Below are 7,793 nucleotides of genomic sequence, written 5' to 3' on the forward strand. Positions count from 1 at the left end.
ATAACCTATAGAATATTTTTCTCATCCTAATTTGTCCTATTAAACATAACACCCCCTGTACAAATAAAAACTTTAAAAACAGTCAGTGGTTAGAAAAAATAGGAAGATACACATGTCTGTCGTTTTCACCTATATCAGCCACCATTTCCCATAGAGCTCTGATTGCCCACAGGTACTTGGTTGCCCCAAAGACATAAAGATATGATCTACTTTCTTCTGGCTTCTACATTCAAAACATAGCCCACAATTCCCATCCCCCCAGAAATTACACCATCCAGATCATTACTCATAATCTATAGAATATTTGTCACATCCTAATTTGTCCTATTAAACATAACACCCCTGTACAATTGTAAACATTAAAAACAGTCAGTGGACAGAAGAAAACGGAAGTGTTAGAGTGATCTCCATCAACCTTAAGTTCCTTTTGTTGATAACAGAATTTGTCCAGGATTCAATCAAATTCACAAAAATGACAGATCGGCAGAGATTTCACATACAATGGTTTGAAGTACAGAAATCTAAAATGGCTGTGAACGGAGCCTTTATTTATAGGTTCACGCTTTCACTTAACACACATTAACCAATGCCATGTATACAAATGCATGCATTCAAAAATACTTCTATATAAGGTAATGACTTTCTTCCTAGAATCCTTTCAAACACATCAACTATTTATTAGTTTGGATTGCTAGATGACGTCATCTTAATTCCATGTATTCAAATGATGGGGAAAGGGAATGGAAATCTTAAAACATATCTTATACATATCTCATACATATCTAATCGAATATAATGCCGTTTTTTTGATAATTTATACAATTTATCCAAATTACTCTAATAGCATCCAACGATTCTATCCCTATGGGACCCGATATCCTCTGAAGGTGAAAACTTGGATCCTCCTATCCCTTCCTAAACTAGTATAGTGGCCATTAGATTGGGGAATCTACCTATCATGAGTTACAGCCGAAACTGTGGTATATCACGGATTATACGTGTAGCCATATAAACAGTGGGATCATCAAACTTGCCTTGAGATCCTTTCCCACAGATCATCTATAAATCATTTACCTAAGAGTGGGGTGTTCCTGCCAAAAAAAAACAGATCCCTAATTATCTTATTCCTTCCTGACAACCACAATGGACGCATATGTCAACTTGAGAGGGGTTCCATTCATCACAGTAGACGCATATCCATCGAGGCATGGGAACTGCTACTGGTTGCCCCCAGGACTTAAAGATTTGATCTACTTTTTTCTGACTAATGACACAATTTCTAAATTCCTAAAATAACCCACTATTCCCAATCCATCCCCCCAGAAATTACACCCTCCACATCATTACACATAACCTATAGAATATTTTTCTCATCCTAATTTGTCCTATGAAACATAACACCCCCTGTACAAAAAAAAACATTAGAGACAGTCAGTGGTCAGAAAGAGTAGGAAGATACACACATCTGTTGCTTTCACCTATAGGAGCCACCATTTCCCATAGAGCTCTGATTGCCCACAGGTACTTGGTTTCCCCAAGACTTAAAGATTTGATGTACTTTTTTCTGACTAATGACACAATTTCTACATTCAAAACAACACACACCATTCCCCATCCAAGCCCCACAGAAATGACACCCTTTATAACATCATGTTTAGCCGATATAATATTTGTTAGTCCATATTTTGTCCTATCAAACATAGTATTTATTCCCATATTTCCTATATTGCAAAATATCCGCACTTACAATGATCTCCCAACGCAACATATCTCTTCCTCTATTAATAACCTTTCATAAGGAAGCCCTTTAAAAAAACATAATAACAGTCAGTGGTCAGAAAAAATAGGAGTATACTCAATTCCGTTGTTTTCACCTATAGGGGCCACCATTTTCCATAGAACTCTGATTGTGCACAAGTACTTGGTTGCCCCCAGGACTTAAAGATTTGATCTACTTTTTTCTGACTAATGACACAATTTCTACATTCCTAACATAACCCACTATTCCCAATCCATCCCCCCAGAAATTACACCCTCCACATCATTACTCATAACCTATAGAATATTTTTCTCATCCTAATTTGTCCTATTAAACATAACACCCCCTGTACAAATAAAAACTTTAAAAACAGTCAGTGGTTAGAAAAAATAGGAAGATACACATGTCTGTCGTTTTCACCTATATCAGCCACCATTTCCTATAGAGCTCTGATTGCCCACAGGTACTTGGTTGCCCCAAAGACATAAAGATATGATCTACTTTCTTCTGGCTTCTACATTCAAAACATAGCCCACAATTCCCATCCCCCCAGAAATTACACCATCCAGATCATTACTCATAATCTATAGAATATTTGTCACATCCTAATTTGTCCTATTAAACATAACACCCCTGTACAAATGTAAACATTAAAAACAGTCAGTGGACAGAAGAAAACGGAAGTGTTAGAGTGATCTCCATCAACCTTAAGTTCCTTTTGTTGATAACAGAATTTGTCCAGGATTCAATCAAATTCACAAAAATGACAGATCGGCAGAGATTTCACATACAATGGTTTGATGTACAGAAATCTAAAATGGCTGTGAACGGAGCCTTTATTTATAGGTTCACGTTTTCACTTAACACACATTAACCAATGCCATGTATACAAATGCATGCATTCAAAAATACTTCTATATAAGGTAATGACTTTCTTCCTAGAATCCTTTCAAACACATCAACTATTTATTAGTTTGGATTGCTAGATGACGTCATCTTAATTCCATGTATTCAAATGATGGGGAAAGGGAATGGAAATCTTAAAACATATCTTATACATATCTCATACATATCTAATTGAATATAATGCCGTTTTTTTGATAATTTATACAATTTATCCAAATTACTCTAATAGCATCCAACGATTCTATCCCTATGGGACCCGATATCCTCTGAAGGTGAAAACTTGGATCCTCCTATCCCTTCCTAAACTAGTATAGTGGCCATTAGATTGGGGAATCTACCTATCATGAGTTACAGCCGAAACTGTGGTATATCACGGATTATACGGGTAGCCATATAAACAGTGGGATCATCAAACTTGCCTTGAGATCCTTTCCCACAGATCATCTATAAATCATTTACCTAAGAGTGGAGTGTTCCTGCCAAAAAAAAACAGATCCCTAATTATCTTATTCCTTCCTGACAACCACAATGGACGCATATGTCAACTTGAGAGGGGTTCCATTCATCACAGTAGACGCATATCCATCGAGGCATGGGAACTGCTACTGGTTGCCCCCAGGACTTAAAGATTTGATCTACTTTTTTCGGACTAATGACACAATTTCTAAATTCATAAGATAACCCACTATTCCCAATCCATCCCCCCAGAAATTACACCCTCCACATCATTACACATAACCTACAGAATATTTGTCTCATCCTAATTTGTCCTATGAAACATAACACCCCCTGTACAAATAAAAACATTAGAGACAGTCAGTGGTCAGAAAGAGTAGGAAGATACACACATCTGTTGCTTTCACCTATAGGAGCCACCATTTCCCATAGAGCTCTGATTGCCCACAGGTACTTGGTTTCCCCAAGACTTAAAGATTTGATGTACTTTTTTCTGACTAATGACACAATTTCTACATTCCTAACATAACCCACTATTCCCAATCCATCCCCCCAGAAATTACACCCTCCACATCATTACTCATAACCTATAGAATATTTTTCTCATCCTAATTTGTCCTATTAAACATAACACCCCCTGTACAAATAAAAACTTTAAAAACAGTCAGTGGTTAGAAAAAATAGGAAGATACACATGTCTGTCGTTTTCACCTATATCAGCCACCATTTCCCATAGAGCTCTGATTGCCCACAGGTACTTGGTTGCCCCAAAGACATAAAGATATGATCTACTTTCTTCTGGCTTCTACATTCAAAACATAGCCCACAATTCCCATCCCCCCAGAAATTACACCATCCAGATCATTACTCATAATCTATAGAATATTTGTCACATCCTAATTTGTCCTATTAAACATAACACCCCTGTACAAATGTAAACATTAAAAACAGTCAGTGGACAGAAGAAAACGGAAGTGTTAGAGTGATCTCCATCAACCTTAAGTTCCTTTTGTTGATAACAGAATTTGTCCAGGATTCAATCAAATTCACAAAAATGACAGATCGGCAGAGATTTCACATACAATGGTTTGATGTACAGAAATCTAAAATGGCTGTGAACGGAGCCTTTATTTATAGGTTCACGCTTTCACTTAACACACATTAACCAATGTCATGTATACAAATGCATGCATTCAAAAATACTTCTATATAAGGTAATGACTTTCTTCCTAGAATCCTTTCAAACACATCAACTATTTATTAGTTTGGATTGCTAGATGACGTCATCTTAATTCCATGTATTCAAATGATGGGGAAAGGGAATGGAAATCTTAAAACATATCTTATACATATCTCATACATATCTAATCGAATATAATGCCGTTTTTTTGATAATTTATACAATTTATCCAAATTACTCTAATAGCATCCAACGATTCTATCCCTATGGGACCCGATATCCTCTGAAGGTGAAAACTTGGATCCTCCTATCCCTTCCTAAACTAGTATAGTGGCCATTAGATTGGGGAATCTACCTATCATGAGTTACAGCCGAAACTGTGGTATATCACGGATTATACGTGTAGCCATATAAACAGTGGGATCATCAAACTTGCCTTGAGATCCTTTCCCACAGATCATCTATAAATCATTTACCTAAGAGTGGGGTGTTCCTGCCAAAAAAAAACAGATCCCTAATTATCTTATTCCTTCCTGACAACCACAATGGACGCATATGTCAACTTGAGAGGGGTTCCATTCATCACAGTAGACGCATATCCATCGAGGCATGGGAACTGCTACTGGTTGCCCCCAGGACTTAAAGATTTGATCTACTTTTTTCTGACTAATGACACAATTTCTAAATTCCTAAAATAACCCACTATTCCCAATCCATCCCCCCAGAAATTACACCCTCCACATCATTACACATAACCTATAGAATATTTGTCTCATCCTAATTTGTCCTATGAAACATAACACCCCCTGTACAAAAAAAAACATTAGAGACAGTCAGTGGTCAGAAAGAGTAGGAAGATACACACATCTGTTGCTTTCACCTATAGGAGCCACCATTTCCCATAGAGCTCTGATTGCCCACAGGTACTTGGTTTCCCCAAGACTTAAAGATTTGATGTACTTTTTTCTGACTAATGACACAATTTCTACATTCAAAACAACACACACCATTCCCCATCCAAGCCCCACAGAAATGACACCCTTTATAACATCATGTTTAGCCGATATAATATTTGTTAGTCCATATTTTGTCCTATCAAACATAGTATTTATTCCCATATTTCCTATATTGCAAAATATCTGCACTTACAATGATCTCCCAACGCTACATATCTCTTCCTCTATTAATAACCTTTCATAAGGAAGCCCTTTAAAAAAACATAATAACAGTCAGTGGTCAGAAAAAATAGGAGTATACTCAATTCCGTTGTTTTCACCTATAGGGGCCACCATTTTCCATAGAACTCTGATTATGCACAAGTACTTGGTTGCCCCCAGGACTTAAAGATTTGATCTACTTTTTTCTGACTAATGACACAATTTCTACATTCCTAACATAACCCACTATTCCCAATCCATCCCCCCAGAAATTACACCCTCCACATCATTACTCATAACCTATAGAATATTTTTCTCATCCTAATTTGTCCTATTAAACATAACACCCCCTGTACAAATAAAAACTTTAAAAACAGTCAGTGGTTAGAAAAAATAGGAAGATACACATGTCTGTCGTTTTCACCTATATCAGCCACCATTTCCCATAGAGCTCTGATTGCCCACAGGTACTTGGTTGCCCCAAAGACATAAAGATATGATCTACTTTCTTCTGGCTTCTACATTCAAAACATAGCCCACAATTCCCATCCCCCCAGAAATTACACCATCCAGATCATTACTCATAATCTATAGAATATTTGTCACATCCTAATTTGTCCTATTAAACATAACACCCCTGTACAAATGTAAACATTAAAAACAGTCAGTGGACAGAAGAAAACGGAAGTGTTAGAGTGATCTCCATCAACCTTAAGTTCCTTTTGTTGATAACAGAATTTGTCCAGGATTCAATCAAATTCACAAAAATGACAGATCGGCAGAGATTTCACATACAATGGTTTGATGTACAGAAATCTAAAATGGCTGTGAACGGAGCCTTTATTTATAGGTTCACGCTTTCACTTAACACACATTAACCAATGTCATGTATACAAATGCATGCATTCAAAAATACTTCTATATAAGGTAATGACTTTCTTCCTAGAATCCTTTCAAACACATCAACTATTTATTAGTTTGGATTGCTAGATGACGTCATCTTAATTCCATGTATTCAAATGATGGGGAAAGGGAATGGAAATCTTAAAACATATCTTATACATATCTCATACATATCTAATCGAATATAATGCCGTTTTTTTGATAATTTATACAATTTATCCAAATTACTCTAATAGCATCCAACGATTCTATCCCTATGGGACCCGATATCCTCTGAAGGTGAAAACTTGGATCCTCCTATCCCTTCCTAAACTAGTATAGTGGCCATTAGATTGGGGAATCTACCTATCATGAGTTACAGCCGAAACTGTGGTATATCACGGATTATACGTGTAGCCATATAAACAGTGGGATCATCAAACTTGCCTTGAGATCCTTTCCCACAGATCATCTATAAATCATTTACCTAAGAGTGGGGTGTTCCTGCCAAAAAAAAACAGATCCCTAATTATCTTATTCCTTCCTGACAACCACAATGGACGCATATGTCAACTTGAGAGGGGTTCCATTCATCACAGTAGACGCATATCCATCGAGGCATGGGAACTGCTACTGGTTGCCCCCAGGACTTAAAGATTTGATCTACTTTTTTCTGACTAATGACACAATTTCTAAATTCCTAAAATAACCCACTATTCCCAATCCATCCCCCCAGAAATTACACCCTCCACATCATTACACATAACCTATAGAATATTTGTCTCATCCTAATTTGTCCTATGAAACATAACACCCCCTGTACAAAAAAAAACATTAGAGACAGTCAGTGGTCAGAAAGAGTAGGAAGATACACACATCTGTTGCTTTCACCTATAGGAGCCACCATTTCCCATAGAGCTCTGATTGCCCACAGGTACTTGGTTTCCCCAAGACTTAAAGATTTGATGTACTTTTTTCTGACTAATGACACAATTTCTACATTCAAAACAACACACACCATTCCCCATCCAAGCCCCACAGAAATGACACCCTTTATAACATCATGTTTAGCCGATATAATATTTGTTAGTCCATATTTTGTCCTATCAAACATAGTATTTATTCCCATATTTCCTATATTGCAAAATATCTGCACTTACAATGATCTCCCAACGCTACATATCTCTTCCTCTATTAATAACCTTTCATAAGGAAGCCCTTTAAAAAAACATAATAACAGTCAGTGGTCAGAAAAAATAGGAGTATACTCAATTCCGTTGTTTTCACCTATAGGGGCCACCATTTTCCATAGAACTCTGATTATGCACAAGTACTTGGTTGCCCCCAGGACTTAAAGATTTGATCTACTTTTTTCTGACTAATGACACAATTTCTACATTCCTAACATAACCCACTATTCCCAATCCATCCCCCCAGAAATTACACCCTCCAC

The sequence above is a fragment of the Rhinoderma darwinii genome, chromosome 4, assembly GCF_050947455.1.
Source record: "Rhinoderma darwinii isolate aRhiDar2 chromosome 4, aRhiDar2.hap1, whole genome shotgun sequence".
NCBI classification, from domain to species: domain Eukaryota; kingdom Metazoa; phylum Chordata; class Amphibia; order Anura; family Rhinodermatidae; genus Rhinoderma; species Rhinoderma darwinii.